An 18,744-nucleotide genomic window follows, 5' to 3' on the forward strand; every position below is an offset into this window, starting at 1 on the left:
AATTGATTGGTGTTTCATTTTTGTATTATTCTGGAGTGGATATTAATTTTCTGGTATTGTCAAACAAATGCCTGGAATTTATGTGCTTTCCCTTCACTGGTTATACTGGTTCCCCACAAATTCTTTCAGTTTATGGCACTTACCCAATATTTGAAGAGTAGAGCTTGTTATACTATAGCATAAAAGAAATTCAACATGTATATTACACACAGAATATAGGTACAGGAACTTAAGTTGTTTAATTTGGCAAAGTCTCCAAGAATCTTCCAAGGTTAACCTGTCTTCATTCTTCTGCAGATTGATTTCTCCTCTAAGATTAACCATGTAGGTAGATATTCTTATTTGCTCTATTACTTTACAGAAGTTAATTCTCAGTAGAATAGATTGAACATTATTTCTGCACCTTTAATCCCTGGCAAATCAAGACTTTCTGTCTTGAAAGGATTCCTGCCTTGATTATAATAAGCACATATATATTTATGGGAATATATATTGTATATATACATGTACAACATGGATACACCTGTGTCAGTGTCCTCAGTGTCCTCAGTATCCCCAGCTTGGCTGGTGGGGAAATATCCTTCCTAAAGCCATAATAGTCACCCACCTACCTGGGACACAAATGCAAGGAGTGTGGGTGCCATACTCACAAATCAGTCCATCTCAAGGTTAAGACTATTTTAGGAGTCTTCAACATAATAAAAATTAACATTTACTCAGCCTAAAATTAATTCTAGCTCTTGCCAAGTTGAACAATCATGCAAATTCACATAATTTCAGGAAGCATTTGACCTTCTTTTGGTGGTTGTGATGGAGGTGGGGTGGGTACACAGCAACACATTAAAGACCAATAGATTTAATTCCTACATAGGAAATTCTGTAATTTTTGTTCTCTTTGCTGTCTGAAAATCTACATCTAACTTAGGACAACTGGCTTATAGTTTCATAACACTGATTATGAGGAATCCCTGGCAAGAGAAAATGAAAAGAGGATTGTAAATTTGTTCCCACTACTGGCAAGATATTCCTATGTTAATAAATAACAGCTTGCCAGGCACGGTGGCTTACACCTGTAATCCCAGTTGCTCCAGAGACTGAGGAAGGAGGATAACAAATTCAAAGCCAGCCTTAGCAACAGTGAGGTACTAATCAACTCAGTGAGGCCCTGTCTCTAAATAAAATATGAAATAGAGCTGGAAATGTGACTCAGTGTTCAAGTGCCCCTGAGTTCAATCCCCAGTACCAAAAATAAATAAATAACAGCTTAAGTGTTCCTTCAGAGACATGATCAGAGTGGTAACTGACGTTGGCATGTGAACCCCACAGGAAAACCATTTGCCTGACCTCAACTATGGTTTTCTGGTAGAGCACCATAATCTTCCTTCTGGGGGCATCTGAGATTAAATCATGCAAAAGACAAAAAGCCAGAAAAGAATCTGAGGAAAAATTATGGTTGTTAGCCTATGTAAACTTATTTTACTGTTATTGCTGTTACTTCCTATAGAATAATAAAGGAAATTAAGCAGAAACAGTGTACAATTCTAGCATGCTGATAAAACCCATTACAGTTCTCTGAATGTTCTAATCTTATGCATGTACACATACACGTTTGATCTCTCTTTCCACTGCCAATGTATTTGCAATCACGTTTCTAAGTTTCTGCATGCTCTTTATGGCTCTGTAATGATCATCCCATAATTCACTCAGCCTTATCTTTATTGTAGGAAAGGATTATAAACTATGTAATTTGTTTGTTTGTTTGCTGTCATAAATAACAATGGTATAAACAGCTTTAAACAGACAGCATCTCCTACAATCCCAAGGAAAATGTTTCTTTTTATTTATTGATTTTCATATATATTACAAATCACCTTCTCTAAGAACTCTATAGGATACTTGGTTGATGTATATCAACCACAGCTTCTACTTATGTGAAACAATTTGTGTTTATTTATTCTGATAAATAGCCATTCTGAACCTCAAAGTAAGCAAAGACCTTTGCCTAAAGCAAGGATATAGACTTTCACCTAGTAGACCAAAGATAGTATTTTTAATGCCTGGCTAATAAAGAGCTATTTTGGAATAATGTTCTTCAAGGTTTAACTTTAATGATTGACTTCATTCCAGGAAGAATCTAGAGGCTGCTAGATCCTTCTAGTATCCATTCTTCCTAGCTTCCCAGTTTTATTCTGAGCAACGATATGACCAAGTGTTAGATTCCAGCTCCTTTTCATCTAAGGGTGGCAGAGGAGTTTTAAGCAGGTCACTGGGCATCTGAGCAGGCCTATGGAAGGTGGCTTACCTGGTTTGCTTTCCCTTACCTCCTTGACTTTTCCCTGATGCCTGGAACATTTGTAATAGCTGATATTGCAGCTGTCATTTAAAAATCATAAGCATGGAAGTTTTATGGCAGGGATACAGTAAAAATATGACTTTTGAACCATCCAAGACTATCTACCTCCAGTCTTTGTGATGGAAGAAAAAATTTGATATGTACTTTAAGCTACTTTTATCGCAGGTTTCTATTACAGCTGAACCTGATACCTGACTTATGCAATGTAGTCAACAGGATGCTGGCTCACATAGAACTTCCTAGGACAGTGGCCTTCAAACTTTAGTCTGTATCAGAATCACCTAGAGGGTGGAGTCTGAATTATAACCACTATGAGATCATCATACCTAACAAAAATGACAATACTTTAATATCAGTGTGTCCAGCTTCAAAACGTGGATCAAATGTACATCAGATATGTTTTTTGTGTTCACAGTTGTTTTTTATTTGTTTTGCTTTATTTTGTTTTGTTTTAAAATGGGGTCTCGCTATGTTGCCCAAGCTAGCCTCCAACTTGTGATCTTTCTGCCTCAGCCTCCTGCATAGCCAGGATTAGTCACATGCTGTGATGCCTGGCACCAGCATCCAAAAATACATTGTTTTGCTTTATTTTATTTTTTAAATGTTCTTACTCTCATTTAGCTTTTGTCACTTAGAAGGGAAAACATCCCTCAATTTAAAAGTCAGACAAATTGGGCCCTAGCTCTTTATGTTATATGATATACATATTACATTAAACAACATATATATGTATATTTATATGAATATATATAGTGTGAATATATATATGTGTGTGTGTGTGTGTGTGTGTATACTACATGAATACACCTGTGTCAGACATTACACTCTGTTTCACATGCTTTCTGCATTCACCCTTGTGAGGTGATAACCCCATCCTTATTTTGTAGATGAGGAAGTTTCCCAAGGAGCTCAGCCAATTTGCCCAAGGTCACCAGATAGTAAGTAGCAGAGCCGGAAATAGAATGAGGTCATTTGGTGGAGGTGGGAAAGAGGGTCAAAAACATCCTATCCTTAGCAACAAAGTACTGAGATCTGTAGGGAAGAAAGCAACCAGAACTTACAGAGGTACATGGTAAGCCAGGGTTGAGGGACTGTATCCATGTGACTCTGGGGAAGTCAGTATTTAGGACCACCTGTTGTACTTCTCTCTGCCTGAGACATTCCTGTCCAAGTCCACTAGGCCTCACTGTCGTGCTCTTCTTTCTCCCAACCTGGCTAGATCTCCTGTTTTCCTTCCACTTCCTTAACCCTGATATTCATTCCACTTGACCTCTTGCTTTAATTCTTGTTTGCCTGCTTCAAACTGCCACTCTTGGTGGTGGTTCAAGTATAGCATTTTTGACTCTATTGTGAACTTTGAAGCTCATGATCCCAGTACTGGTGTTTCAAGACCCTTTCTGGGTTAGATCTAATTCTCTCCATGGGAGACACATTACCGTGGGAGATCACAGTGGACCCCAGCTTTGCAGGCCTGGGGGCACTTTTGACTGATTGACATCTTATAGTCAACAGGATGCTGGCTCACATAGCACTTCCTTGGGAGCCATCTGCTTCATGGGGACAACTGCAATTGGAGGTATAGGAAGACCATCTGGTCAATGCTTCCAATCCTTCATGTGCACAGAAGTCAGCTGTGGATGTTGTTAAACTTCAGATTCTGATTGAGCAGATCTGGGAAGGGCCTAAGCTGCTTTTCTAATAAGCTTAGAGAAGGTGCCAGTGAATTAGAAAAATGAGATGGTGATTCTCTGCACCAGCTACACATTAGATCCCCTAGGGTGCTTTAATTAAGGTAGACCTGGGTACAAGGAGTTGTAGCAGCTCCCCTGGGGATTCTAATGAACAATCAGAGCTGAAAACTGCCATGTTGCAGGCAGAAACAGGAACTTGGCTGCCAGTTGGCTGAATCCCTGGCCAAGTGGAAGGTGTAGCGTGGCCATGGGGAAGTGGAAGTCCTGGCTCCCAACCCTCTTTGTTTCTTTGCTTTACCCTGCCTTTCCCCACTGTCCCTCACTTTTTCTCTCTCTCTTTCTGTATTCCCCCTGCCCACCCACCCCTTTCCTAATTTGTCTTCCAAACAAGAAAAGTTGAGCAAACTGGAAATTGACAGCTCTGAAAATTGAAGTCACAGGACAAACTGCCACTGTGAAAACTGGAAAAAACAAAACAAAAAAACAACAGGCAAATACAGAGAATCACCACTTCCCAGGAGTAGAATGGGAAACCCACATCTGGGGAGGGGGGGGTCAGATAGGAACACTTAAGCTGAAGTTGACAGATGGCTGAAGGCGTGGTGTGAGTGAAAGGGAGAGGTAAAAATTCCTGGGAGCTCAGACCGGAACCCCCACACATTTGCTGTTATCAGCAAAGAGCCGCACCAGGTTTTCAGAGTAAATCTTGGAGAAAATTGTACAGTGCTTCCAATAGAAGGAGGGGTGGAGGTAAGGTCTGGCTTCTAGGAAATAAGTGTGAAATAGATGTTGGATTCAAAAACAACCTTGAAAATGTGCAAGTGTGTCATTCAGCACCCTGTCATTGAAGAGTTGTCACATGCTAGGCACCACGCAAGGTGCTGGGGATTGAGCAAGGCGAGGCGTAAGTGCCAGCACCTTCTCCTCCAGGTCTAGGAGTGTGATGGATGGCAAAGGTCTAGGGTAGGGGTGTTTCTCCCCCTCCCCCCATTTTATTTTCCCTCCAGGAAACCTAATAAACCCCAGAGGCCCCTACGTTTTGGATTGTAAATACTAATTCTAGGAATCTAACTACTCTCCTTTTGAAGTGTAAACACCCCTGTTGAAGCCCAAGGCTAGAGATTTATCTCAGGCCCTGTGAGAAGAGCCAGTTCTTCCCCTTATCATGCTCTGCTTCTGTAAACTTGCTTCCTGCTAGTAACCCAGTGCACAGCCTTCTATCAGGTAGACTAGAAATTGATGGCACCAGATGGTAAATGTTGTGAGAAACTGGAGATGGGGGCTTAGAATGTGGAGCTTGATCTCCTCTGGTGTGAGATAAAATTTGAGTACTCCCACTCTCCATGCACAGAGTCCCATTTGCTGCTTCTTGATCTGATTCCTGAAAGAACAGGAAATGCAAATAAACAAATAACTGTGCCAGGGGCTGATGGCTGTGGCCCCTCACAGCTATGGCTTCTCCTTCCACAGTACTAGCACTCTCCTCTTAAGCTGAACCTACTCTTCCCAGGATAAAGATTATGACTCTGTCTTTCTTGCAAGGTAGGTGTACTCATGTGATAAAGCACTGGCCAACAAGATGTAGTAGAAGTTTTATGTGCAACTTTCTGAGAAATGACCTTAGAATGAGGGACATCCTAGTCCTAACCTCTGGTCTTTGCAAATGTAATGAAGTTAAGAACTTAGATGAGATCCTCCATCACATGAAGGGTAACAGCTCTCTTTTTCCCCTTTTCTCCTTTCTCCCAACTGGAAAGCAGATGGAATAGCTGGACCAAAGAAGGTATCTTGGAAAATGAAGCAGAAGTCCCAACCAACAGCCTGAATGCCTGATGAATTTAGAGTTGTCATACCAGCCTACATATATTAGCTTGAGGGAAAAATAATTTCTAACTCAGTGGAGCCGTGGCTATTTTGGGATTTCAGTCTCTTGCAGCAGAATCTTTTACTAACAAATATGCTTACTAACCGCAATAAAGTTATTTTCTTCTTACGCCTCTCATAAACATTTGAAACATAAAGCAATGCCTTAGACATGTTCTGTTTTAGTGTCATCCTTAAAATAGTCAGAAAGACCCTGTGTGATCTGACCCCTGCCTCCCTGTCCAGTTTCATCTTTTTTTTCTTCCCCTCACAAATCTGAATCTTTATTGTTCTGAAATAATAATGTTAAAAACATAACTTGATGGGCTGGGGTTATGGCTTGATGGTAAAGCTCTTGCCTAGCGTGTGTGAGGCACTGGGTTCAACCCTCAGCACCACATAAAAATTAGTAAATAAGCAAAATAAAGGTATAAAAAAACTTGAAACAAAAATGTCTATATTCAGTCTCAGAAGAGGTGTGGCACAATGTCTTTCCCATGTAATAAGGAAACTTCCTTTAAAAAAAAGTGGGGGTAGGGGGGGTGGAGTACTACAGAAGTCTTTTATATGAATGAAAATGTACCCTTTGGATTTTTTCCCCACATCTCATTACTTTGTATACATGAGGGAATCAAAAAGTTTGCATTTTCTTCACAATAGTTCTTGCTATGATGTTTGATGGACTGTTTGCCACTCCACAAATTCATCAAGAATGGGCCAAACACTAAGATGGGCATGAATTGTTCTGCTGAATTCTAATACATTGTATCACTGATCTTTGTTCACAACAGATACTTTGATTGTCCAGGTACTGGTAAAATATTGAAAAATGTGGCCATGTCCTCCCAAGCAGAAGGATTAATATAGATTTAGCAGTATCAATATCAAGTCTTCTCTGATTTTTATCCCTTGCAAAATCAAAGACATATCTGTATATATATTCTTTTTTATTATTATCCTTTTCTTTTTAAAAATTTTTTAATTTGTTTTAATTGGTTATACATGACAATGCATTTATGTACTTTGATATATCATACATAGATAGGATATAAATTCTCATTTTTCTGAGTGTATATGTTGTAGAATCATATTGGTCATGCAGTCACACATATATACATAAAGCAATAATTTCTGTTTCATTCTACTATCCTTCCTATCCCCACATGTCCTCCCCTCTCCTCCTCTCATTTCCCTCTACCTAATCTAAGGTAACTCTATTCTCTAGTGCCCCCCCACCCTTATTGTGAATTAGCATCCACTTATTAGAGAAAACATTCAGCCTTTGGTTTTTTGGCTTATTTCACTTAGCATGATATTCTCCAACTTCATCCATTTATTGGCAAATGCCATAATTTCATTCTTCTTTAAAGTTGAGTAATATCCCATTGAATATATATACCACATTTTCTTTACCCATTCCTCTATTGAAAGACACCTAGGTTGGTTCCATAGTTTAGCTATTGTGAATTGAGCTGCTATAAACATTGGTATGGCTGTGTCACTGTAGTATGCTGATTTTAAGTCCTTTGGGTATAAACCAAGGAGTGGGATAGCTGGGTCAAATGATGGTTCCATTCCAAGTTTTCTGAGGAATTTCCATACTGCTTTCCATAGTGGTTGCACCAATTTGCAGTCTCACCAACAATGTATGAGTGTGCCTTTTCCCCCCACATCCTCACTTACATTTATTTGCTTGTATTCTTGATGATTGCCATTCTGACTGGAGTGAGATGAAATCTAAGGGTAATTTTGATTTACATTTCTCTAATTGCTAGAGATGTTAAACATTTTTTCATATATTTGTTGATCGGTTCTTCTGTGAAGTGTCTGTTCAGTTCCTTAGCCCATTTATTAATTGGGTTATTTGTTTTTTTGGTGTTAAGTTTTTTCTGAGTTCTTTATATATCCTAGCAATTAATGCTTTATTGGAGGTGCATGTGGTAAAGATTTTCTCCTAATCTGTAGGCTCACTCCCTCACATTATTGATTGTTTCCTTTGTTAAGAGGAATATTTTTAATTTGAAAAAAGATAGCCTATTCAACAAACAGGACTGGCAAAACTGGAAATCCATAGATAACAAAATGAAATAAAACCCCTGTCTTTCACCCTGCATTAAAATCAACTCAATGTGGATCAAAGACTTAGACACTAGAACAGAGACCCTGCACCTAACAGAAGAAAAAGTAGGCCCAAATCTTTACCATGTCGCCTAGGATCTGGCTTCCTTAACAAGACTTCTAAAGCTCAAGAAGTAAAATCAAGAATCAATAAATGGGATATATGTATTCTTAAGTGATGAAATATCATTCAGCTGTGAGCGCAAAAAATCAAATTTGTTCTGTAACTTTCTGTGCAGTCACACTGTAATGAACTCATTCCTTTTAACCATTCATGCTTGGTTAAAAAAAAAAAAATCCCATGCTTTCAGCCTCCAATTCCTTCGCTAAAACTAATATGGTAATATTTTCAGGTTCCACATCAATGTCTTCACAAAATTTTTCCATTCCTTCTGGCCCTACAACTTCATCTGAACCTGCATACTCATAAAACCAAGCCAGGCACTTCTTGCTTGAAAAATGTGTCCCTCCTCTTTTCAGTCAGCAGGGGGCTGGGATCCACAATAGCTGGAGATTGTACACTTTTGAGGCCTCTGTCTTCCGCTACAGCCACTGCCACCCCAGAGGATTTTCTCTTCTTCATTGGGATCTTCTGCCCTCCCTGACAGAGTGGGCTGAGGGTGCCTGGGAAGAGGATCGCTGTCCACTGGAGGCCCTTTAGCGCTGGCACCCAGTTCCCAGAGACAGCAGCCACCTGAGGGCCAGCCCTCACCGGTGTCCTCCTTGTCTCTCGGGTGAGGACAAAGGTAACTCCTGGCTGCTCACCAGGAGGAGATCCAGTTTCCTATTAAGCTACCCTTTCTCACATAGGTGCTCTTGATGTACTGCAGCCTCCTGCATGCATTCTCTCATCTCACAAACACCTGTGAGGGCCTACTATGTGCTAGGCACTGAGCATACAGCAGCAAAAGTCAGTCATCAAAACTACCCTTAAAGCCAGGCTTTTCTGTTCCTTTTATGAGCCAATTTATTTGCCAACTCAGGGCCTTTGGCCCTGTGTCCCCCCTATCTAGGGCAGCCCTGTCCAACAGAAACTTCTGTCACAGTAGAAATGTTCTATATCCATTCTGGATAATATGGCAGCCCTGAGCCATGTACTCATGAGTACTTGAAATGTGGCTAGTGTGACTAAGCAATGAATTTTTATTTCATTCCACTTTAATTAATTTAGGTGGCCACATGTGGTTGTGCTCTACTCCCTACTCTAAATGGCCTACTCCTTGAGGTGGTTGTAGCATGTGCCATAAATTCTTGGACATGCCTCTGAGAGATGGGATCTTTATCTTCCTCTCTTGGATCTGGGTGGACTTGTGACAATGGTGGCAATGGCATTACAAAATTTCCAAGGCTGGGTGCCAGAAAGTCATGCAGCTCCTGCCTTGGTCTCTGGAAGGCTGTGCCCTTGGGACACTTGCTCTTGGGACGCTGTATTCAACCCAGCCACCATGTTGTGTGATGCTGATGCCCAAAGCGAACCCACATGTAGTTGCCTCCACAAGATATCACCACAACTTGATGGCTTTAAATAAGGGAAATGATCTCCTGCATTCTGGAGGCCAGAAATCTGCAATGGAAGTGTTGAGAGGGTTGTTTTCTTCTGGAGTCTCTGAAGGAGAATCTCTTTCCTATCTCTCTGTCTCCAGATGGTTGCTGGCAATCCTTGACCTTCCTTGTGAAGTGGATCAGAATGTGCCACCCTAAACATGCCACCTTGGCATAAGTTTGAGCTGAAGGCAATAGAGAAACAGCAAATGTAGGAAAAGATCTCTACCTCCCCCTTTCTGACTAAAGGCAGCCTATGAATGTCCCTTTGTGAAGGGGCCCCTGCCCCCTCCCAAGGGAAACAACAATCATCACTGAAGAATATGGCACTGGTCCACCTAAAAAAGCCTTTAAAAAATAAGCTTTATCTTCTGTAAGTGTCCTCCTTATATAAACTCTATTTTTTTCTTTCATCAATTTATCTTTTTATCAGTTTGATTTGCAGGCCTCAGCCCCTGAACCTAAGAGGGTATAGGAAGAGTTTTTTCTCTCCTATGTTTGGATTATGGACTTCAGTTTCAATCTCTGGCCTCATATTCCATCTACCTCATGTTTCTCCTCTATCTGCAGCTCCCTCTCTTTCCTCTTATGAGGATACCAGTTATTGGTTTTAGGGCCCAATATCTTTCCAGGATAACCTCATTTCAAAAACCTTATCTTGATTACATCTGCAAAGACCCTTTTTCCAAATAAAGATTTCATATTCATAGGTATCAGGGTTTTGGACTTGGACATATTTTTTGGAGTCACTATTCAGTCCCCTGTGGCACCAGACATGTGACCCCCCAGCTGTTGGAGTTATCCTGACATTCAAGTCCTGGATGAGACCCTCAACCTTGTAGAGCAGAGATAGGACATTCCCACCATGCCCTGTTTGAATTCCTGACCTACGGAATTTTTTAGCATAATAAAATGGTGTTGTCTTGTGCCACTAAGTTTAGAAAGGTTAACTATGCAGCAATAGATAACTGGAAATTCCTATTCATCCTCTAAGCCCCAGTTCCAATAATGAGTCCAGAAAGGCCTCCTAGACACCTGTGCCTGTGTGGTTTAAATTGTATTCCCTTCTTCTTGCTTTTCCTTTAGGGCACTTACCACAGTTTGGAATTACATAGGCAGTTTAGTGTTTTGTTTCATGTTTAAAAACATCAGTCTCCCCCACTGGACTTGAGTGTCTTGAGAGAAGGGACCCAGTTTGTTTCACTCGGCACTGTGTTCTGTGCAGGCCAGGTTCACAGTTAAGGTCCAGGAAAGATTTGCTGAGTGAATGAAATGCTGGGCTTTCTGTGACTGAGTCTACGACTGACACTTATTTCCTTGTCATCTGAACTGAGGCAGCTCCTGGAAAATGTTGCTTATTTTGCCATTTCGGCTCTTCACAGATTTAAATAGCTAGAATGCATCAAGTGGAAAGCAGGATTTTTACTTTGTAAAATGCAAACATTAGTTTTTGCTGTTTCGGTTACTTGCATGTGAGTTATTGCCATGGTATCCAATTGTGGTGAAAACGAGTGAATGAAAAACACAGAGCTGGTCATCGGCCCGGTGGTGAGATGCCTCTTCAACTTTTTAAAACTTATTTTTAGGTTTACAAAATGGACCTTAATGTGTCCTTGTACGTAAGTAAGCAACAATCTCAGGAAACTTCCATCTCTGCTATGAAAGTTTAATGACAAAGCCAAATGAATAGGCTCTCCTTGACATCTCGGCCAAAGTGCAACTTTTTCTAGAAAGTCCATTGGTATAAGTTCTCCTGTTATTTTTCTTGGAGCAGTAATGGAAATAGGATTTGAATTAAAAGGCAAAGCATGTTAAATAACACCAGAATTAGATAAAACAACCATTTGTATAAATTACCACAGGGATAGAGCATTATAAAAAATCAGGGAGGAGGTAGGAATCTTAATAAATACTGAATTCAAGGTGTGGGTGCTCTCTGTGTGACAGTCATACTAGTCACTGGGCTTGGTGGCTTGGTCCATGATGAGCAGAGGATTCCTGTCCCTCCCAAGGTGCATCCAACTTGCACACAGTAAGAATTTTAACATGAACTGCGAGACCCTGGGTGATCATTTCCCATGTTTGCTCAGATTCCGTATTTGGGTATGAAGCATCCACCAATCACAGAGCCAAACTAATGGCCTACGTTGTTTATTTCCCCTGCAAGCTGCTATGCTTTGGATCTGCAATATCCCCAAAGGGCCACGTGTTAAAAGTTTAGTCCCTACGTTGGCACTATTGGGAGGTGGAGTGAACTTCAAGAGTATGAGGTGTGTCCTAGTAGACATTAGCAGCATCCTGGAAGAGGATATTGGACCTTGGCCACTCCTCTTCCTCTTCCTCTTTCTTTCTTTTTTCTTCCCGTCCATCCATTCATCCATCCATGAGGTGAGCCACTTTGCTATACCACACACTCCTGCCATGATGTTCTGCCATGCCACAGGCCCAAAAGCAATGGGGCCAAATGACCATGAACTAAAACCTCTAAAACTATGAGACAAAATAAACCACCTGTCTTTTATAAATTGACTATCTCAGGTATATTGTTACAGTAATGAAAAGCTGGCTAATGCACATAACTATCTCCTTATCTAATTTGTGCACACCAATCCAATATTTCCCCTGCCCCAAATCACCCAGGGCCAGGTCCTAGACAAGCAGAGATAGCCACTATCACCCAAAGTCCCCTGACATCTTTCAAACTAGGCAATCCTAAGCCATCTCCCCTGCCATGCCTTGCTTTTCTCACAGAAGGCATTGTACCCTTGTTCCTGCCTCTGCCTCCTGAGTGCTTTCATATATGGCCAGGCATGACATGGTGTGCCCCCTCCTCTCAGGAACCATAAGTCATGGATTCTTTCAGAGGCTGTCACTCAGTCACCTCTATAAATTAAAATCCTGTGGGTCCATTTGAGACGAACCTGCCTTTTGGGCATTGTTGTGTTTACTGTTCTCTGTCCAGAAACTCTTCCCAGTATACCAAACCCTGTATTGACATGGTTTCTTCTTTCACTGCATCAAATTTGGCTCAAATGTCACTGCTCCTGACTATCCTATCTGACATAACAACCTCTCCTGCCTCTGAGGTCTCTGTGTCCTTTGGAATACTTTATTTTTCCTCGTAGTGCTCATCACCAGCTTCTTTTGTGTGATTTCCCATCCCACATAGTGTTAGAGTCTGTAAACAAGTCAAAATAACACCTGGCATTTTGCCAGGGGAATGTTAAAGTTCGTAAACAAGTCTGGATGGTGCCTGGCAAAATGTCAGAGGGAGTGGTTTGAGAAGTAACAAAACCGAGCCATTAGGTGTAGAGATTCCTGATTGGTTGACTGATGTATCTAGTTTATGCTAATTAGATAAGCTGTGTGGAATATATAAATACTGCTCCTGTCCTGCAATAAACGGCTTCCACTCCTGCTGTATCAAGTACACAAGTTATTCGTCACCCACCGGTTATTTTGCCCAGCCAGCCGGGCTGCGGCAACATAGCATAAGTTTCATTAAAACAAGGCAGGGATTTTGTTTTGTTTATTCAAGGTTTCTACCACTAAGAATAATCTTAACACATAGAAGATATAAAGTGTGTATTTCTAAAAGGAATAAACTCCATTTGTCCAGAGTACCTGAGCTTGTTAATAAGCACATGAATGGTCTGAATCTCCTTCAATTTTATAACTCCCAATGGCGCTGGAGTTCTGTGAGAAGCCAACCCTCTGGATCAATATGACATGAATTTCTAAAAGAGACTAAGTGCTTCAAAAACATCCTGGATAATCCAGGATAAAATCCCAGGCAAACAGGTTTGTGGAATCAATACTGGGGACTCCTGGGGATTAAGGAAAAGTGTGCAATCGCCATTCCTGAATTATCTGGCTATATGCCATTTCTCTGAACGTTTGCTTTGCAATGGGTTTTGGGCTCTGTGAGGCTGAGGAGTTAAAGAAAGTAATTTATCCCTACTCACAAACTATGCATGTCGTCTTATGATGTCAAAGTAGAGTCTGGGAAGCACTTTGTGAAGTGTTAGCACAGACACTGTTCACTGTGGGCAGGACGCTTTCCCTATGGATGGAGCCTGCATTATCTATCTCTGCTAGGGCAGCTCTCCAGTTGCAGCACAATTGATACCAGCAGCCTGCTTCTCCCAGCGATTGCAAGCATGCAAACACTTTCAAAGGAAAGCTGGATACCACCAGATTCTTGCAAAAAAATATCCCAGATCTGTTTGTCACCCAGGTGAAGACAATGCAATAATAATGTCTAGAAATACAGAGGTCTTATAAGAAGACAGGGAAGGGGAGGAGAAAAGAAGACACAGAATTGCTATTCATCATTGGTATGCCCAGTGCCTCTGTGGAAAAATCCCCAAATATCTTTCTGTACAGGGAGATTTGGAAGCTGATTAACTGTGGGCTTTCAGATGTTTTCCTTTCCCTAATCCAGACTCTATCATTTAGAAATAAAACCAGATGGATTTTTGTCTAGTCTCAGAGTTTAAACATATTATATAAAATTATTGAAATGAAGAAAGTTAGAGGAAAGAGTTTTGGAGAATAAGAATGTGCCTGTTTCCAGACTGTCCGGGCAGACAGCCCTTGTGTACATGGTGTCCAGGTGAAGTTCTGTGAACACAGCCACATCCATTGATGACATACTACCTGTACCCGCCTCGTGAGAGCAGAGCCTGTAGTCAACAGCTACCACAGAGGTAACCAATGAATGAAAACACTGAATATATGGTACTTCACAGAAAGGTGTGCTGGAGTCTGGTAGCTATTAAAGGAAAAGGGTGACCTCAGGCTGTCATGGTCTGATTTAAATATTTCTGAGAACTATATAATACTCTTCTTCACTTTGATTCCCTCTTTATTAGACAATCCTCTGACTGTTACTAGATTTCTCAAGTATGTTTCCCTAGTAAGAAGAGAATGTGGCCCCTAGTAAGAAGAGAATGTGGCTGGACGCAGGGGTGCACACCTGTAATCCCAGCAACTCAGGAGGCTGAGGCAGAGGATCGCGAGTTCAAAGCCAGCCTCAGCAAAAGCAAGGAGCTAAGCAACTCAGTTAGACCCTATCTCTAAATAAAATAAGAAAAAAGGGAAAAGCCTGGGAATGTGGCACCCCTGGGTTCAGTCTCTGGTACGAATAAGAAGGAGGAGGAAGGAGAAGGAGAAGGAGAAGGAGAAGAAGACAAGAAGAAAATGTATACACTTGGAAATAAGAATTTCTTATCCTCCCAACAGTTATATTTTTCACTGTAAATGGCCAAATTGACCTTCCAATACAGCCTGATAAATTCATGTAGGGTCCTCCAGTTGTCAGGGCTCCAGCGTTGCTTGATACTGAGCTGTCACTGATCCAGATGTGAAAGACTGTAAGACCATGCTCTGGACCTGGGTAGATCCTAGAATTGGAGCCCAGTAAGGCCCAATCTCACAAAGGGTTGCATTTGTATCTCATGTGAAATAAGGACTATCTGGTGTTTCTGAACTTAAATTTCTAGGCCTCTTCCCTTTAATATGTTTAAAAACTTTTATGGAAGCAATACATCTGTAACATTTTGAAAAACAAAAAATAGATACAGGATTTATAAAAAGTAACATTCCCCTCTCCAAAAGACCCTCCTGATCTCTATCTAGTTTGTACTACCCAGAAGAAATCATTTTCAACTCTTTTCACTAGTTTTTCACATTTGCCTTCAAAAATAACATGCTAAATAAAATTCCTTGGGGTACTATCATGTCGAGCAAATAATTATAGTTGTCCCTCAGGATCTGCAGATTAGTTCCAGGAACACTGTGGATACCCAAGTCTGCAGATGCTAAGCACCTTGTGCAAAATGGCGTGATGTTTGAACATAACCTACATATATCATCCTGTACAACTTAAAGCATCTATAGATTACGTATAATAGTACATTCAACGTGAATGCAGTATAAATAGCTGATATTATTGTTTAGAAAATAATTACAAGAAAAAATTCTGTTCAGTACAGACACAATTTTTTCTTCTCCCCCATTTTTTTAAAATCGGTGCATTATAATTATATATAATAATGACTTTTTTGTTACACATTTATACATGCACACAATATAACAATATAATTTGGCCAACATCCCTCCCCAGCACTCCTCCCCTTTACCCCTCCCATCCCTTTCCTCTATTTATCTCCCTTTGATTTTCATGAGATCCTTGCCCCACCACTTTCTTTTCCTTTTTTCTCTCTACTTCAACAAATGAGAGAAAACATACAATCCTTGACTGCCCGAGTTTGGCATACTTTGCTTAACATATGGTCTCAAGTCCCATCCATTTTCCTGCAAATGACATAATTTCATTCTTCTTTATAGTTGAATAAAACTCCATTGTGTATATGTACCACATTTTCTTTATCCATTAATCTGTTGATGGACATCTAGGGCAGTTCCATAGTTTGGCTATTGTGAATTGTGCTGCTATAAACATAGGTAAGTATGTATCACTGTAATATGATGATTTTAACTTTTCAGAATAATATACCAAAAGGTGGTATAGCTAGGTCACGTGGTAGGTAGTTCCATGCCTAGTCTTTTGAGGAACCTCCATATTGATTTCCCTAGTGGTTGTACTAATTTACGATCCCACCAACAGTGTAAAAATGTTCCTTTTTCTCCACATTCTTTTTAGTATTTATTATTGTTTCTATTCTTTTTTAATATTTATTTTTTTAGTTGTAGCTGGACACAATACCTTTATTTCACCTATTTATTTTTATGTGATGCTGAGGATCGAACCCAGGGTCTCGCACGTGCAAGGCAAGCACTCCACCGCTGAGCCACAACTTGAGCCCCTTATTGTTTGTATTCTTAATGGTTGTCATTCTGACTGCTGTGAGACGAAATCTCTGTCTTGATTTGCATTTCCATAATTGCTAATGATGTTGAACATTTTTTCATATATTTGTTGGCCATTTGTATTTCTATGTAATTCATTTGCCCATTTACTAATTGGGTTATTGTGGGGGTTGGTATTAAATTTTTTCAGTTCTTTATATATTTTAGATATTAATCCTCTGTCAGAAGAATAACTAGCAAAGATATTCTCCTGTAGATTCTTTCTTCACATTTTCAATTGTTTCCTTATCTGTGCAGAAACTTTAATGTGATGCCATCTCATTATTAACTGTTGGCATTATTTCCTGATCTTTAAGGGTCTTATTGAGAAAATCATCGCCTGTGCCTATATGTTGGAATGCTGACCCTACACTTTCTTCTAGGAGTTGCATAGTTTCTGGTCTAATTCCTAGGTTTTTTGATCCATTTGGAGCTGATTTTTGTGCAGGTTGAGAGATAATGGTTTAGTTTCATTCTTCCACATATGGATACCCAGTTTCTCCAGCACCATTTGTTAAAAAAGCTGTCTTTTCTCTAAGGTATGTTTTTGGCACCTTTCTCAAGGATCAGATACCTGTAGATGTGTGGGTTTGTCTCTGAGTATTCTGTTCTGTACTAATGGTCTATGTGTCTGGTTTTGTGCCAGTACCATGCGGTTTTTGTTATAGCTCTGTAGTATAATTTGAAGTCAGGTCTTGTGATGCCTCCAGCATTGCTTTTTCAGCTTAGAATTGCTTTGGCTCTTCTGGGTCTTTTAGTCTTCCAAATGAATTTTTGGACTGATTTTTCTAGTTCTGTGAAGAATGTCATTGGTATTTTGATGAGGATCATATTGAATGTATATTGCTTTTGGTAATATGGTTATTTTGACAATATTAATTCTGCTTATCAGTGAACATGGAAAGTCTTTCCATCTTGTGTCTTCTTAAATTTCTTTCTTCAGTATTCTATAGTTCTCATTGTAGAGATTAGATTTATTAGATTTATTGATTAGATTTATTCCTAGGGTTTTTTTTAAGCTATTGTGAATGGGATTGTTTTCCTGATTTCTTTCTCAGTGAATTCATTGTTGGTATATAGGAATGTTATTGATTTTTGTCTGTTAATTTTGAAACCTGCTATTTTGCTAAATTTGTTTATTAGCTCTAGTAGTCTATTGGTGAAGCTTTTTGGATCTTCTAAGTATAGGATCATATCTTTGGCAAACAATGATAATTTGACTTCTTTCATTCCTATTTTATCCCCTTTATTTCCTTCTCTTGCCTAAGTGCTCTGGCTAGAATTTCTCGTACTTTGTTAAATAGGAGTACTTTTATAAAAATTCTCTGAAAATTCTTGTATTGTATTACACATGAGATTTTGGGCAATATCTCAGCTCTAAACCATAACACATAGTCTCCGCCATTCTCTAGCCTGATGACTTGGCAATACAGTGCCCCTCCCTGTGATTCTGAGTTTGTAAAATAAGGGAGTGATCTAAATAGCTTCTCTGGATTTTTCTCAAGCTACAATTATTATATCGACACCAATGTTTACTGAAGTAAATATCCCCAGAGGGAAAAAGAAATATAATCTGCTTCTACATAAAAGTGACTCATAAGGACTGTGTCTGGCTCTCCTCCTGACATCTCCTGCATTGAAAGTGTCCTGAGAGTAGTGGTCACTTTGTACATATCCATGCTTATATAGGGTTGGCAAGAATACCAACTCCGTCTTTTCAGAGTAGCAGCTTGTGGTTAGGAAGTATGACCTTGTGTTCTTATGCTAGCTTCCAAGCCCTGGTATAGTATAGCCCAAGTGTTGCTTTATCTAAATCCTCAATCAAAACAAAAGATAATAACTGTATTTGGGTGAGGTCTCGTGGAGGTTCTCCAATGCTCCCCTCCCTGTGGCCTTAGCTAAAGCAAGGTCTGGAGCCAGAGGAAGAGCCAAATAGACTGGTCACATGGAGCCACATAGATGAGATGGAATCTACTGGGTTCAGCTATAATATTCTGATAATGTAGTATATGAAACAGACCATTTCCAGGATGTTATGGGCTGAACAGTGTTTCACAGAAGATATTTTGAAGGCCTTACCCCCAGTGCCTCAGAAGGTGACCTTAGAAAGAGGGGCATTGCCAATATAATTAGTTATGATAAGGTCCTACTGGACTAGTGTTGATCCTTAATCCAATACGACTGGTGTCTTTAGAAGAGAACACTGACAAAATACAAGGGAAGAGCACTATGTGAAAATAGAGATAGAGATGGGGGTGATGCAGCTGCAAAGAATGTCAAAGATGGTCCACAGCCTCCAGAAGC

At 40.1% G+C, this 18,744-nt stretch overlaps 1 pseudogene; it reads right to left on the reverse strand.

The window, feature by feature from the left end:
- Nucleotides 1-6,573: 6,573 nt before the first annotated feature.
- Nucleotides 6,574-8,547, reverse strand: LOC107152353 (annotated as a pseudogene).
- Nucleotides 8,548-18,744: the final 10,197 nt, after the last annotated feature.

The sequence above is a fragment of the Marmota marmota genome, unplaced genomic scaffold (genome assembly GCF_001458135.2).
Source record: "Marmota marmota marmota unplaced genomic scaffold, marMar, whole genome shotgun sequence".
Taxonomy (NCBI): Eukaryota; Metazoa; Chordata; class Mammalia; order Rodentia; family Sciuridae; genus Marmota; species Marmota marmota.